General features: G+C 34.0%; 1 pseudogene; it reads left to right on the top strand.

The window, feature by feature from the left end:
* LOC137644591 (uncharacterized) overlaps positions 1-17,500 on the top strand; it is a 61,967-nt pseudogene that overhangs the window by 1,379 nt on the left and 43,088 nt on the right.

Genomic DNA, 17,500 nt, shown 5'->3' with positions numbered 1-17,500 from the left:
TACGCTGGCATCACGAACTTCAGTTTGGTTGACTATGTTGACGATGTCAGTTCCAGGTCGTTTAGTGAGCAAACGAGGCTACTTTTTTTTGTATAAATCTATAGTTTTTTTTTTATAATTTTAACTCGCTTCTAATGTGGAGAATTGTTTTAGATTATGAAAAAGTAATAGAGGAAAACAATAGCTTTGCATAATTTACCAGTATATGGAGAGCGCGGTCTTGTAAACAAATATTAAGATTATTAAATCTATGTAAAAGTTATCATCACTATCACGATTTGAAAAAAAAAAAATAATAATAATAATTCATTAGACTTTATATCTCAACAAAATCGTCGTAATTGATTTAGGTTTCTTTGATAAACTGGTTCATGGCATAATTATAATACCTCTTACCCAAGAGCCAAAGCATGAAAGCATCAACGGCCGTTTGAAGGGAAAGCATACGATGACACAGTTTCCAAGTCGTTATTTCTCGTTTTATTTTTGTCAAAATTATTTATTTTTCTTCCACGTATCATTTATGGCTTTTGTGTTGGTATGTTCAATGAGATTAGATCAATCTCCCCATATGAAGGCATTCGAGAGGCAGCGCCCAGATTTGCTACTATATCTCAGGGAAGCTTTGATATAACTTGGTCTTATTAGTGGCTATCTCCCCTTATATATATTATCATGCTTTTCTCTCTCTCTCTCTCTCTCTCTCTCTCTCTCTCTCTCTCTCTCTCTCTCTCTCTCTCTCTCTCTCTCTCTCTCTCTCGTAAAACATTTTTGGAACGACTTGAGTAAGCATAACAGACCTTCATAGGGAAACGAGACTTTTCTGTCGATGAAAAGAATAACGGCCTTTCTAGCATTATTGAAAACAGTTTTCAACAGCTTAACGTGTCTAAGTTTGGCGCAGTGTAACCGTATAAGATTTTTATTCATTCCAACCTGAAATTTCATCATTAAAATCAGAATTCTTTCCGCCTAAGCCATTTAAGTAGCAATTTTCAAGGATTTTTTGAGGAGCCGATGGGACTAATAAAAGTTGACATTTCAAAGTTACTCGTCCTCAAATAAGCACATTTTGATAAGAGACATAAACATAACCTGCTTAACATTTCTGTTTACAAACGTCAGTTCAAAAGAAGGTCGTTGCAACTGTTATATTGGAAACTGGAGACAAGTCAGCGAATAATCATATTTTTAGAGATCGATTCAAAGAATCTGAAGAAACATTTTTCTGAATTTAGGACTGAAAGGTTATGTAATTTTAGGATAAGGTGTTAGTGTCTCGCTTTGCATAAAAGTAACGTTATACTCATCATTAACAAATTAAGAATCGTGAGAGGGACCTGTTTAGTCTTGTTTAATTTTACTTTTCCCTTATGCTTTGTCAATTTGCCGCGAAACTCTGAATTAAGATATATGAACACTGTCTTTAATACATATTAGGGGAGTGAATAATGGTTATCTTAAGACTCTTGGTTATAACCGTTTCCATTTTAAATTACCAAGCTGTATGGTAGTCTATATTCGTGGTATATGGACCCTTTTCTGTTCTGAAACTTCATCTCACTTTAATATTCAATGTTTATTTTTTTTATCGGTCTAATATCCATTGCCATTAGAGTAGCTTTCTTGCATGAATTGTTCATTGTTGGAGAAATATGTCGCTTCATGAAGTGGTGTAGTAAAATGTGGAACAGATCAAAGTTCATTTCTACCATTTTTGCATTTATTCGTATCAAAATTTTCCCACTAAGGGAAATTTATTATTTTGCCATAGGTGATATTTTGTCTAACACCAAAAAAGTAACTGTTGAGAATCTTTCCAAGTACCAAGGTCTTTTAAAGGATATTTGAATTAATTATCCAGACTCCGATATCCAATACTCCCACTATGTAATGAGTGTTGGCACTTCATGGCTATATGAATGGAATTCCCCAGCAACGATGAAGTATCTTTATGTATCATCAAGGATATAAACCGCTCCACAATCGCTGAATTAAGTCAAAACATATAATCTTATAAGATATATGAGTAGTGCATAGACTTGAAGTACACAGTACTGAGCCATAGGGATATGTGGGGATAGCAAACCTTCTGAGGATTAAAAAGATAGATCAATAGAGAGAAAGATCGATAGACTGAAAAAGATTATGAGAAATTGGAAAACATGGAAAGGCTTAGAAAGCCAAGAATTGTGATACTGCAAATACCTGCTTCCTCTGTACAGTCAGTTCTCTTGGGAAACTTTGCAGAGTAAGGACTATAATTGCCAAAATTACAGATTGTGATTTTGTTATATTTTTTATTTTCCTGTGTAGAGTTTATTTTGGTACAGGTCTAGTCAGTTGTTCTGTTTTTTTTTTTCATTTTTTTTTTTTTTTTTAATTGTATGTTTTCCTGAAATCCCATATATTGTTCTGTGTTCTTCTCTTTGTGTCTAGTATCGTTATGTAAACTGTTTTACTAGTTTTTGGCTGCCTTTATCTTTGGCGGTTATTTTCTGTTTTTATTCCTTGTCCTTTTTAGACTATTTTTGTCAGTTGCCTTTGCTTCAGGTTTTTTTTTTTTTTTGGGGGGGGGGGCATTTTTTTTCTTCATGAATAGTGGTAATACCTTTTGTTGAAATGCAGTATGTTGTTCACAAGATTTATTTGCCATTTTCACTTCAGACTCAAAATTTTACAATTTTCAACGAACATGACTTCACAATTTCACGAGGATATATAACGGTATTAGAAGCGACGTCCCGGCTCAGTCACGGTGATTTATTTCTAATTGGTAAACCTCTCCCATAACTAATTTTTCTCACATTTTCTTCTTTGCGATGAAATAAAAGATATGTGGACCCAGAATTTCTTTCACCAAGAAAATACAAAAAATAATTTCTAGCTATGAACAAGACTACCATGAGGCGATCCCTCATCATACTTGCTCATTATGAATATAAAGTCATTTATGGTGGGACCTTTCTCCACGCTTTTTTTTTTTTCCCTCCACCTCGTCTCCTTTTGCACTTTAACTCTTTTCAAGATGTTCACGCTTCAAATCTTCCATAGCTTATCCCCCTACATTTTCTGTATAGGACTGACCCTCATCACCATTCTTTGCTGGCCGCTTCTTCCTAACCTCTTTCTCGCCACTAAGCATAGCTGCACAAGAGATATTTCATCTCAATTCTCATCTTCCTTTCTCTATTTTTCATTCGGCAATCACATTTCGTTTACATTAGGGAGAGTTCATTCTCTTTTGCTTTAACATATAAATACTTCTATATTGGTTTTTTTAATCCTGGTATATCTTTCGGCTTATGAATATATATTGTATTTACTACTTCCAAAAACATATGCGAATCAACGACTTCTATTTAAATACAGTTGCTACCGTTCATTCCTTCTAAGAATCTCTTCTCACAAGCGCTTCAAAATCCTTTCCCAAGTTGAAGTTGCATCAACAGCGAACATCAGCTATTCCAAATGCATTATGGAATGGCTTCCTTGGCCCCGATGTCTAGTGTTTAGAATGAAAAAAAATACTATATAATATCCACCAGTCATTCTGTCTATTCATAAGTAATATTAAGTAGACAGTGGTGAGGAGTGAAATAGTTTTGCCTGTAAACTCTAACACCGACTTTAATTGTCATAAAATCTCCTAATTATTAAAAAAAAAAAAAATGTGGTACTTCATAATGTCAATCTCTCAGTTTTTAATAGGCTTTTTCTTGGCCAGTTCTTTTCCATCACAATACATGACCTCAGACATACTTCTCTGTCTGAATTCCTATAACCATCTGTAGTAATCCTTTCTTTATCTGTTTGTCTTTTCAATGAATCCTACCGTATGTTTATATGTTTACACCAAAAAAAGTAACAATAAAGAAATAAGCCTGTTATATATATATATATATATTTTTTTTTTTTTTTTTGTAAATACAGCATACAATTAAATGATTCATGTTCTTCAATTGCACAAAAGAATATTGGCCAATTAAAAAATTCTTTTAGGATTTTAGGTGATCAATATATTTTGAAGATTTTTCTTAATTCTTTCATTTCATAGTGCTTTTTTTCCGAGTATTGTTCTCCAGCCTCTCCTGTGTGGTCTTTAGCTGTTGACTCTCATCTTAATTTGTTGGATAAAAACTTGCTGTCTACTGATTTTTTTTCCTTATCTAGATATCAATCTCTGACAACGTCGTTCAGTTGGCTCTTTATTCATGTTGCATAAGATTTTGCATAATTTTGATCATCCTTTGAATTCAGATCTTCCCAAACTTTACCATACTGGACGTAGCATTATATGCATGCACTTAATTCTATTAGTCATGCCTTCTCCATCATAAGGCTCAATACTATACATTATTCTTGAAGTTATATTCCAGCTGTGACCAGATTGTGAAATGATCTTATTAATCAGGAAGTGTAATCAGTGGAATTTCAGAAGTCAAAACCATTTGTAAATGTTTTTTATGTTGAACAGGCTTACATAAGTCTTTTTTCATCATTTATATGTAACATCTGTTATTAACTTTGTTACTGATCCTGTTATATTCTATGTTCATTATTCATACCTTTTCATACATAAATTAGTTTATTTCCTTATTTCCTTTCCTCGCTTGGCTACTTTCCGTGTTGAAACACTAGATTTGTAGCATCCTGATTTTCCAATTAGGATTGTATTTCAGCTCGTAATAAATATAATGATAACAATAAGAGTAAAGTGATTTATTCATCTCTCATGACAGATCACTACCTGTGGAATATGCCTCTCAGTGCAATTGAAGCAGGAAAAACAACTCTGATATATTTCCTGGCCTCTTCTCACTTGCTGCTTGGAGTTTCCTGCCTAACGAGCATCTACGACCCCGATGAGGACAAAGTGGTCGAACTTTTCTCAGAGGAAGGCCAGCAGGGACAGAGCAGGATCCTACACTCGCATGTCTCGAAGCTTACGCAGGAATGGAGAAGTCTGAGGCAGAGTGGCGTGTAAGTGTTTTCCTTGCAGTCTGTTTACGATTATTCCCAGCTTATATTTATAGAAGCTGTTAAATAGAATTTCTCCTTTATTTTATAACAACATTCCATTTATTTCGCTGTTCTGGTTCCAGTTTAATCATTTCCTTTATTTCCGTTGTTATTGTCATGAAAACTTTATCATAAAGATTTCACACACACACACACACACACACACACACACACACACACACACACATATATATATATATATATATATATATATATATATATATATATATATAGTGTGTGTGAAAGATTTTGGCTCAATCAGTTAAAGCATAGACTGCCATAAATGCCTAACCAATTTAGAAACCCGCTCATCTTTGAAAGAATCCTCAGAAAAAGTGTCCTTTCCCCGTGAGAGCGGGATGAGGGTTGGTGCATTCCAACTGCCACGGTCGAGTTGTTCCATCAGCAGTAAATTGGTCCTAAAAATGGAAAAAAAAAAATAGATTTTGAATAAGGGTGTGGAGTTTGCAGTATATGGACTTTTAAATGTTGTGGTGGCCTATTGGTAACGTCCCTACTCAAAATCTTTAGTTTCATTCGTAGTTGCAACCTCTCCGTCCTTGTGAGCTAAGAATGGGGTTTTGGGGGGAGCCTACAGGTCTACCTGCCGAGTCATCAGCAGCCATTGCCTAGCCCTCCTCAGTCATAGCTTGGATGGAACGTGGGCTTGGGCACTGATCATATGTATATATTTTATTTCATATAAACAGGTACTGTATAGTCAATAAACTTAAAAATCATCTCATAGTTCCATTGGTATTTACCTACTCTTAAATCTTGATTATGTGTATATGCAACTATTATGATTTTGTATTGTAATGCTAGTTCGATAACGAAATCATTCCATGATTGAATGTAACATGGAATAAAAAGAAGCATTCGAAGCGGACGTTTGATTTAAAAATCAAATAAAGAGGATAACTGGGGTGGATATCTCTATCAGGATCTGTTACAAGGCGCCATTTGGTTAATAGAAAGGTCAACAAGTCTCACTAGGTCAAACGGTCATAGAGGAAAACATAAAATGACCCGGTCAGGTCAAGGCCATGGAGATTCATATATCATGTAGACATTGTTGTTAACGTGGTCTGTGTTACTGCTCAATTCCCTAGAAATCTCACTACTTGTGGCTTTTTTATTGTTTTTATCTGTTTTTACTCTCAAGAGAGGCGTCGAATAAATAATGCCGGTGGCTCTCTCTTGTAACCTCTACTATTTGCAAGAAAGAATTTTCAGTTTTGTCATCACGATCAATACGATGTTAACGGATAATTGAAGGGTTTCATTGTACTGAGCTAAAGAGACAAGGCAGATGGAAGAGAATGGGGGGGGGGGTAGTTTGAATTAAATTAAATCTTATCCTCAAAGGTTTTTAGGGTTATTTTTTATCTTTTATTAGGAAATACATATCTACAATTATAATTTATGATATATATACATCATAGTATATTTACAGGAATAATTTTTATTTAACATAGGTATACTGTATTTATAATTACAATTTTTACTATTTATCTAAATATGTTCTTAAATATAAAAAATATATCGACTCGTGAATTACATGAATAATATTTTTTTTTTTCATTCTACATATACTGTATTTACAAGTGAACTTTTTACTATTTATCTAAATATGTTTTTAAATGAAAAATATATCGACTCGTGAATACTTTATTAACAGAAGTTTCAAATCTTATTTTATTTATAGTAAAAGTATTTACTATTCTACTTTTGATATATTTAAGTAATTGTGGGTCAGTATTTGAAAATCCTAAGTATTTTCCCATCCAAAGTCTATAGAAAGAAATATATACAATATGCAGATCTTGTTCCCATCCACATCCCTGCAATAAAATCCGCTATTATGACCATTGCCGTATTTTCATCCTTCTTTAAATCTGCTTCAAAATCTTTAGTAGGGTTACTCTTCGCAACAGAAATTAGGAAATGTTGAAAAGCTAATTAGTAAATCAAATTAGAGTAAATTAAAGTAAATTAAATCGACGATCATATAGAATGGTTACTTTGACAATTTCTTGAACATACCCTAGCCCCCTTTCTTGTCAGATATTCTTGACGTGTGTTATCCTTTACAAATAAATGATAAGGAACAACATTTCTTGTTTTACATTACGGGTCCTTCTGTATAGTTTCCTTCGCTTTCAATGTCCTACTCTCTGCTTTTATTTTTCGGTTCACGGTTAAGCCTGGACTACTTGATGACACCTCTTTTCCTTGTCTCATCAACCTTGACATTACAAAGTTGAAAAAACAATAGATTAAACAGGGTCATTTAGAGGCATTCGATCCGTGGGCTTTAAATAGTTCATGGGACATATATGATAGGAAGTATTTATCAGCTATAAAAGGCCAATATTTAAAAAAGAACAGCGAGTAACGATCCCAGACTCAAGGAAAACTCCCGCGCCACTCTCCTGAAACTGTCGATGAGTATACACCACCGAGATGGAATTCATCACCTATCAAATTACTTCCTGTTAACGAAAACTTAGCTGAAACAAGTCCAGCAACTTTCGAAAATAATAAGAAAATATTGCATACTTACTTTTAGATAATCAAGATTTGTGTTTATGAAGCTATAGTGATGAACTGAAATGTCAAAATAATCTGTATTGTCATTGTTCAAGATTCAGTCTTGTATCGCTGCCTCTAACTTTGGTGTATAAGGCGAAGGTATATTGCATGTTAAAAGGGTGATGTCGTTGTCTCTGGATGACGGCAGAAGGTTAATCTTCACGTAATTATATTATTAATTTGATATACATGAAGAAATGCAGAGGATAGAAGTTAACAATAATATAAATTGCCTTTTGAAACCAAAAACTTGATGAAAGTAAAATTCTGAGCTTATTCTTGGGATCAAATCTCTCAATCAAATGAACAAGATCAATATTGGGCAAAAGCCTTTTGATAACGAACACGTAAAATAAGGGAAGCACCTGGGATTTTCAAAACAACAAACACAATTACGATGATAGGCCAAGCTGCCGCCAAAAAACAGAAAGCCCTGTCATTAGCCCGCGCGAAAATTACATGGTGTAACTAGCCCTATTGGTTCCCACATTTTCCTTCGTTAATGCTACTTGGATTTCATTAGAGCCGTCGTAAATTTCGAGAGATATCTTCTTCATGAAGCTTTGCCGCATCGGCGCTACCGCAATTACAAAATGACAACACATCCTCCATTACTACACTACCCGTCCCTCTCCCCATGACCCGTCCCCTTCAGACTTCAGTCAGTCGGAGCAACAGAGCCTGGGTAAATTCTTGTCCTTTGAATGGAAGGAACATTCTCTCTCTCTCTCTCTCTCTCTCTCTCTCTCTCTCTCTCTCTCTCTCTCTCTCTCTCTCTCTCTCTCACTCCTTCCAAACCGCTTTCTAATGAATGAAGCTTAAAATAGATATATAATTTTTCATGTATATATATATATATATATATATATATATATATATATATATATATGTGTGTGTGTGTGTGTGTGTGTGTGTGTGTGAGTGTGTGTGTATATATTATTATTAATATTTTTATTATTATTATCATTAGTATTAGTATTAGCTAAGCTACAACCCTAGTTGGAAAAGCAAAATGCTATAAGCCCAAGGGCTCCAACAGGGAAAAATTGTCCAGTAAGGAAAGGAAATAACAAAATAAAGAACGATATGAGAAGTATTTAACAATTAATAAAGTATTCTAAAATAGTATCAAGAGCAAAACAGATATTTCATATATACTGCACGTTCATAGATCCACAGATTAAATTTTAGATTTTATGTTGCATTGGCGGCCTAAACCTGAACAAAAAAGGAACCACTGTTCCAGATTCCTTGCTGTTTACAGATGGCAATAGAAAGTGTTATAAAGGATTTCAAAGAACTTTTTGCTCACGGAGAACATAGTGACTGATGGTTTTTTTCTTTTATTTTTTTTTTCTTTTATTTTTTTTTTCTTTTTGCACCTTATTGTTTCTTCATTTTTGACATACTTCAAGTTTGAGTGAATCCGTTTTTAATGAAGCTTCTGTCACACGACCCTTCCATGAAAAAATCGCGCTCCCTAAGACAGACTTTCTCTTCATTCACAGGTGGATATATTACAGCGAAGAGAATTATCAAGGTGACAACGTGACAGTCGTCTTCGGTGATACCATCGCCATCAATATCTTCCATCCTGTAGTAAGTCATTCCTGCATCTATAGCTTTTACTGCATATTCCAATAGCTGGTTAACCCCTGATACCAATAAAAAAAGTCATAAGTTAAACCTGAAATCAGATCAGATCTTCATATAGTATCATTAATGGAGAAAGATTGGAGTATTAATTTGTTTCTTAGTTACGTTACTTTCACTATTTTATGACAGTGCTTTGTCAGCATATTGGTATCACCGGGTAGTAATGGTTACATGCACACTTATTTATATCTATAATTATCCATATTATTATTATTATTCTTTTAATGGAGCTACTTTAAAACCGATTCTATTATTATGGCATGTGGAATGAGCGAGGGAAAAAAAGAGGCGTATGATGGAAATGCAGAGAGAGAAGAAAAAATAGATTATTGGGTAGAGGAAGGAAAAGTATCAAGTAAAATAGTAAATATTTATAAAAATGGTATTAGAATGAAAGAGGCAGAGAAATCATTTCTTTTTGAAAACGATAGAAGGTACCATTGAATGGGGTTATAGGTAAAAAAAGTATGTGATACTGAGAGTGATTATTATTATTATTATTATTATTATTATTATTATTATTATTATTATTATTATTATTATTATTATTATTATTATTACTTGCTAAGCTACAACACTAGTTGGAAAAGCATTATGGAAGTGATTGTTTGGAATCACTTGATGTGTCACGAATTATGATCATGGCCGGCGAGAGTCTGATTGTGTGGATGTTCAGTGAGTATAAGGTGGGCCTAGACGATTACAGGCTGCCGAAATCTGTATGTATGTAATGAAATAGAAAAGACTACAAAGACTGGAGAGGCAAAGCGGTGCTAAGTATTAATTGAAATAGATCTGATTTGGGAACTAAGAGAGGAAGCAGAAAGATGGATAGAAGAGCAATATGGACTAAAACAAGCAAGGAGGAGTCGATAGTATTTGTCGTGATAAAAGTTTGAGAGGAAAGGCAAAACATTTATGTAGAACAGAGCATTGTATAACAGCTTTGGTTGTTTCTGAATCAATCGGTAAGAGAAGTTTAAGACTTCATATGTAGGGATTATAAACTGTCCTTAATAGCTGAATCATGTTTATTGATAAGTCGTCTGAAAGAGGCGAGTAAAGATTGAATGTTTTGATTTGGGGAATGTTGAACGTAAATATAGTTAGATTATATGGATAAATGATAGCCAGGAAGATGGAGCAATGACCTTTAACATGGATATAGGATCATTGGAAGTGGCTCAAGTTCATAGGCATTTGGGAAGAATGGAAGATGATAATGATCAGGAAATCTTGTGGTATTTGTATTGGGTAAGGGAGGTAGACCTAGACCTTAATGATTCAAAGATGTTAAATGCCTATACTGTTAGAACTGAGGGGGGTTAATGTCCTGGAAGAACCAGATCAATAGCAACCAGTATCAATTCTTTTTACACATCACATACTGCTTATGCAGTTCATTTCAGCAGCTATTTTTCCTTTCATTTACACTAAACATCCTCAGATTACTTCAATGCAAGATAGTTAGATTCCCACCTTGTATTCCACAAGCAATTCAAATCTTTATCTTTTCCGCACACCTTGCTAACTTTCTTCTTCTTCCCAAATCTGTGACTCACATCTTAGCTGATCTCTGTAACTCGCTTACTGTCACATCTTACCATCATCTATTATATTCACTTCCAAATACTTTAACGAATTTACTACTCCCATTCTTCCACCATCCATATCAAAATTTCATACTTTACCTTTCTGTTTTACATATTTTTTTCATGATCCAACTCTTCCTCATAGATTTCTCCCGTTTTTATTTAGTTTTTCATTATCTTGTTTTACTTCCATCATGGAATATATTAATAGCCCTTACAGTCTTATCTTCTATATGAAATAATGCAATTTCAACACCCTCCGTGGTGCCCAACTATTATTATTACTTGCTAAGCTACAACCCTTGTGTGAAAAGCAGGATGCTATAAGCCCAAAGGCTTCAACAGAGAAAAATAGCTCAGTGAGTAAAGGAAATAAGTAAATAAATAAACTAAAATACAAGTAATAACAACCAAAATAAAATATTTCAAGAACAGTAACATTTGAATAGATTTTTCATATATGAAGTTTAAATAATTTACTTAAAAGACAAGAGGAAGAGAAATAAGACAGAACAGTGTTCCTGAGTGTACCCTCAAGCAAGAGAATTCTACCCTAAGACAGTGGAAGACCATGGTACAGAGGTTACGGCACTACCAAAGACTAGAGAACAATAGTTTGGTTTTGGAGTGTCCTTCTCCTGGAAGAGCGGCTTGCCATTGCTAGTCTCTCTTCTACCCTTACCGAGAGGAAAGCAGCCACTGAACAATTGCATTGTAGTATTTAACCCATTGAGAGAAGAATTGTTTGGTAATCGTAGTGTTGTCAGGTGTATGAGGACAGAGGAAAATATGGAAAGAATGGGCCAGACTATTCGGTGTATGTGTAGACAAAGGAAAAATGAGCCGTAATCAGAGAGAGAGAGAGAGAGAGAGAGAGAGAGAGAGAGAGAGAGAGAGAGAGAGAGAGAGAGAGAGAGAGAGAGATGTGGTACTGTCTGGCCAGTCAAAAAAAAAAAAAAAAAAATAGCTGAGTACCGATAGTATCACAACGGGTGACTGGTGCCCTGGCCAACCTACTACTTATTGTTTGTATCACAGATTCTTCCTAGTTCCAAGTATACCAAATACAGCATTTTCCTAATATCTATAAACTGTTTGTGCATAAACTTCATAACAAACGCTCTTCCCTGTTTAACCCACACTGTTCTTCCTCTATTATTCATGTCACCTGAATTACTCTCTCAATCAAAATCGTACTGTGGACCTTTACTGGTATACCAAGTAACTTTGTGCCCCGTAATCTTTATAACCTCATTTTAATACAACAGAACTGTTACTGTATTCCTCTCGCTCATTTCTCTCTCAACTTTCCCTCACCCTGACATAAAAAAAAAAAAATTCACGATATCTGGTGTTCCCAGGGTAGTGTTCTTAACCCATTACTTTTTATAATATATACACATGACGTGGTTTGGCATAGAAAACAACATTGTTGCATATGCAGGTGATGCTACACTCTTTGCATCAATTCCATCTCCTAATTGTAAATCAGGAGTTGCTGAATCCCTTGATAGAGATCTAACTAAAATTAGTGCTTGGTGCAAATTATGGGGCATGAAGTTGAATCCTAACTAAACTCAGAGTATGATTGTAAGTAGGTCAAGGATAGTGGTTTCTCAAAATCTGGATCTCAGCATTGATAATGTTTCTATAACTGTATGACTCTTTTGAAATTTTAGGTGTGATTCTCGACAGCAAATTTACTTTTGAGAAACACATTAGGTCTGTATCTTATTCAGTTGCACAAAAAATTGGCTTATTAAGAAAGCCTTTTTAAGATATTCGGTGATCAAACTACTCTGAAGAAGTTTTTTAATTCTTTCATTCTACCTTGTTTCTACTGTAGTATTGTTATCCTGCCTGGTCTTCAGCTGCTGATTCTCATCTTAATTTGTTGGACAGCAACCTACGGTCTATTAGATTTCTTATTCCTGGTCTAGATATTAATCTCTGGCACTGTCGTTCAATTAGTTCGTTACGCATGTTACATAAGAATTTTCATAATTCTGATCATCCTTTAAATTCAGATCTTCCCGGACAGTTCCCTCCTGTGTGTAATACTAGGCATGCAGTTAATTCTAATAGTCAGAGATTCTCTATCATGAGGCTTAATACTGCACAGTATTCTAGAAGTTCTATTCCAGCTGTGACCAAGTTGTGGAATGATCTTCCTAATTGGGTAGTTGAATCAGTAGAACTTCAAAAGTTCAAACTTACATCAAATGTTTTTATATTGAACAGGCTGACTTAAGTCTTTCTATAGTTTATATATGAAATATCTGTTTTGATGTTACTGTTTTTAGAATAATCTATTCTAATTGTTCATTATTTATCATATCGTTTATTTATTTCCTTATTTCCTTTCCTCACTGGGCTATTTTTTTTCCCTGTTGGAGCTCTTGAGCTTATAGCATCCCGTTTTTTCCAACTAGGGGCATAGCTTAGCTAGTAATAATAATAATAATAATAATAATAATAATAATAATAAAATGGCTGGGTGGGACTCTATCGAAAATTTACCCGTTGCAAACACTGGTCAGCCAATCGATCACAGTACCACCACTGTACCATAATACTTTGCCTGTAATCTCATCATCCCATCAGCGTATGTTGTCTTTTCAATCTTCTGCCATTAGTCATTGCTCTCCTATCCACACCAGTCACTCTATATTCATTTCCTATTTTGTACTAACTATTTAAAATCTTACATTTGTTTCTGCCTTTCTTCTAGTAACCACAATTGGAAATCATTTTGAATACATATTCTGTCTCCATTTACACCGTTTATTCTAAGATCCATATGTTCATTAACCTTCCTCTCTATATTCAATTTCCGATCAACTGTTTTTTTTTATGTTGAACAGGCTTACATAAGTCCTTTTATATTTTATATATCAAATATCTGTTTTAATGTTAATTTTTTTAGATACTTTATTTTAATTTTTCATTACTTCTTATATTGTTTATTCATTTCCTTATTTCCTTTCCTCTCTTGGCTGTTTTTCTCTGATTAGCCCTTGGGCTTATAACATCTTGCTTTTCCAACTAGGGTTGTAGCTTGGCTAGTAATAATAATAATAATAATAATAATAATAATAATAATAATAATAATAATAATAATAATAATAATATCTTTCGTAATCTTCTAGTTTACCCCTTTGTCATAATTGTCAATACTAGTAATTTTTTCCTCTCTCACTTTATTCTTAGTTCCTCTATCCACCGTCCTGTATGTCTGCACAAGCTCTTCTCTTCTGCCATGCAACGGCATCGCAAATCTACATTCTCTGCAGTCACTTTAACACTAACCTGCATTTTTCGAAATCCTAACCTACTCCTTCTATTCTCGTTTTTATAAACTGAGCCCAAAGATCACCATTTTCACCTTGCTCCTCTCACTTCCTTTTTATCAAAATCAATTCGCAACCACATTTCCACATCTTCCTCTCTAAATTGTATCTAGTTTAGCTTTCTCCTTCGCTCTAACCAAGCAGGGATTAGAGCCACACTATTATCTCTTTCTTAAGTATACCTGTAAACAATCTTTATTGAATATATTTATGTAGCCAGAATGAAGAGATGGAGAATTTAAATTTTTATTGTGATATTTGAAACATAATATACATATGAATATATATCCAGGGAAAGTAATTTTCTCTCTCTCTCTCTCTCTCTCTCTCTCTCTCTCTCTGTATATATATATATATATATATATATATATGAATGTGTGTGGGTGGGTATCTATACAGATATATATGTAAGTATATATATATATATATATATATATATATATATATATATATATATATATATATATATGTATATATATATCTATATATATATATATATATATATGTATATATATACAGTATATATATACATATATATATATATATATATGTATATATATACATACAGTATATACTGTATATGTATATATATATATATATATATATATATATATATATATATATTTATTTATATTGGGATAGAGAATGCTAGCTGTAACCTAGCATGAGTTGGTTCTGTTACGAAAGGTGAAAGCTTCAGCGTTTATTTCGCTCATGATAAAGGTAAACGTTTCCCAAAAGTGCAGAGAAGTCGATAAATCTTATACTCACGCACACGCGCACGCACACACTTAGGTTTGTTTATGTATATATGTGAAAAATATGTAGTTGGTGGTTATTGGTAATGCGTACCATATCTATTTTACACTTACTAATATTGGCCCAAAAACTGTCAATTTTATGCAAAGATAAATGTTGTGCAACTTCCATAGATTTTTATCATTTTTCTTCTGTTGGATTAAACTCTCATTTATTGTAACAGGAGCTATGAATAATGTTTTAATAATGAACTTGGAAAAAATAAAACACTAATGAATGTCTAGATAATAAATTCTGAAATGCATCTGATTTTTTAGTATAAGAACAAGCGATTGGTGGCAATATCTCTTTGCAAAAAGTAAAACATAGCAAAATGTAGTTTTTTTTATATATATGACGTTTTTAACGAAATAATGTTTCTCGCAATTTCACTTAATCGCCTGAATGTTTTCACTGTCTTAGGTTAGAGTTCTCTTGCTTGAGGGTACACGCGGGCACACTGTTCTATCTTATATCTTATTTCTTTTTCTCTAGTTTTGTTAAGTTTTAACAGTTTATAAAGTGATATTTATTTTAATATTGTTGCTCTTCTTAAAATATTTTGTTTTTCCTTGTTCCCTTTCCTCACTGAGCTATTTTCCCTGTTGGAGCCCCTGGGCGTAAAGCATCCTGCTTTAACAACTAGGGTGGTAGCTTAGCAAGTAATAATAATAATAATGATAATAATAATAATAATAATAATAATAATAATAATAATAATAATAATAATGACCTAAAATGATGATTACCAAGATTTTACTGCCACCGCTATTCTTCATGGACGCACATTCCTGTACAACGCATTAAAAGGCCATATACTTGATAAACAAACATTACCTGGACGATAATGGTAGAGACGCGGCTATTTTATTTTTTACTACATATATCACGGTCTACTTCCAAAACGTGTGAATGGATAGCAAGTGACTTTCGATATAAAATCTCGAAGGAAATGAGGAGCAAAATTATGATGATCAGTTATTATTATTATTATTATTATTATTATTATTATTACTTGCTAAGCTACAACCCTAGTTGGAAAAGCAGGATGCTATAACCCAGGGGCCTCAACAAGGAAAATAGCCCAGTGAGGAAAGGAAACGAGGTAAAATAAAATATTTTAAGAGCAATAACATCATTAAAATAAATATTTCCTATATAAACTATAAATACTTTCACAAAACAAGAGGAAGAGAGATTAGATAGAATAGTGTGCCGAGTGTACCCTCAAGCAAGAGAACTCTAACCCAAGACAGTGGAAGACCGTGGTACAGAGGCTATGGCACTACCCAAGACTAGAGAACAATGGTTTGATTTTGGAGTGTCCTTCTAGAAGAACTGCTTACCAAAGCCAAAGAGTCTCTTCTACCCTTACTATTATAAGAGGAAAGTAGCCACTGAATAATTACAGTAGTTAACCCCTTGGGCGAAGAAGAATTGTATGGTAATTTCAGTGTTGTCAGGTGTATGAAAGACAGAGGAGAATCTGTAAAGAATAGGCCAGACTATTCGTTGTATGTGTAGGCAAAGTGAAAGAACCGCAACCAGAGAGAAGGATCCAATGTGAAAATATCATTTCTAATCGCAGTGAGACCTAGAGAAGATTTTTTCTTTTACTCCTCGAAATGCTATGTAGGCTACTTCAGCTTCCCCACTTCCAACATTGAAGAGAAAGCCCCTAAATACAGTCACGTCTCGCGCCATTTACTGGGCGATTGTATCATGTTTAGTCCCAGCTGTTCTCGCTGACCCTCGAGTTACATTTTCATATCTATTTGTTTACATTCATTCCGCGTGCTGCTGCCCTTCTGTCGCCAGCATCTTAAGGGAGATGAGGTTCTGGCGAGAAAAATATTTGCTACAATGTGCTAAAAGATATATACATATGGATATTCTTACATATATTTGTATCGAAAGCGTGTGTATACCTAATTAGTCATGCATTGCGAAATTGTAATACCTCTACAACGTTATATATAATTGGGTCCTTTGACTGGCTAGATAGTACAACATTGGATCCCTCTCTGGTTGCGGCTCATTTTTCATTTGCCTACACATACAGCGAATAGTCTGGCCTATTCTTTGCACATTCTCCTCTTTCCTCATACACCTGGTAACACTAAGATAACAGAAAAATTCTTATGCACTCAGGGGTTAACTACTGCACTGTATTACCCAGTGGCTAATTTCCTCTTAGTAAGATTAGGGGAGACTCTTTAGCTATGGTAAGCAGCTTTTCTAGGAGAATGACACCCTAATATTAAACCATTGTTCTCTAGCCTTGGGTAGTACCATAGCCTATACCATGGTCTTGCACTGTTCCTTATTTGAAGGTACACTCATGCACACTTTCTCTCTGTTTTCTTATTCCCTTTCCTCATTGGTCTATTTTCCCCGTGGGAGCCCTTGTGCTTATACAGTCCTGCTTTTCCAACTAGGTTTGTAGCTTAGCTAGTAATAATGATATCTTCAGTATTTTTTAAAGAA

The sequence above is a fragment of the Palaemon carinicauda genome, chromosome 1 (genome assembly GCF_036898095.1).
Source record: "Palaemon carinicauda isolate YSFRI2023 chromosome 1, ASM3689809v2, whole genome shotgun sequence".
Classification (NCBI taxonomy): domain Eukaryota; kingdom Metazoa; phylum Arthropoda; class Malacostraca; order Decapoda; family Palaemonidae; genus Palaemon; species Palaemon carinicauda.
The sequence above is the reverse complement of the archived record's forward strand: the minus strand, read 5'-3'. Positions and strand labels throughout refer to the sequence as shown.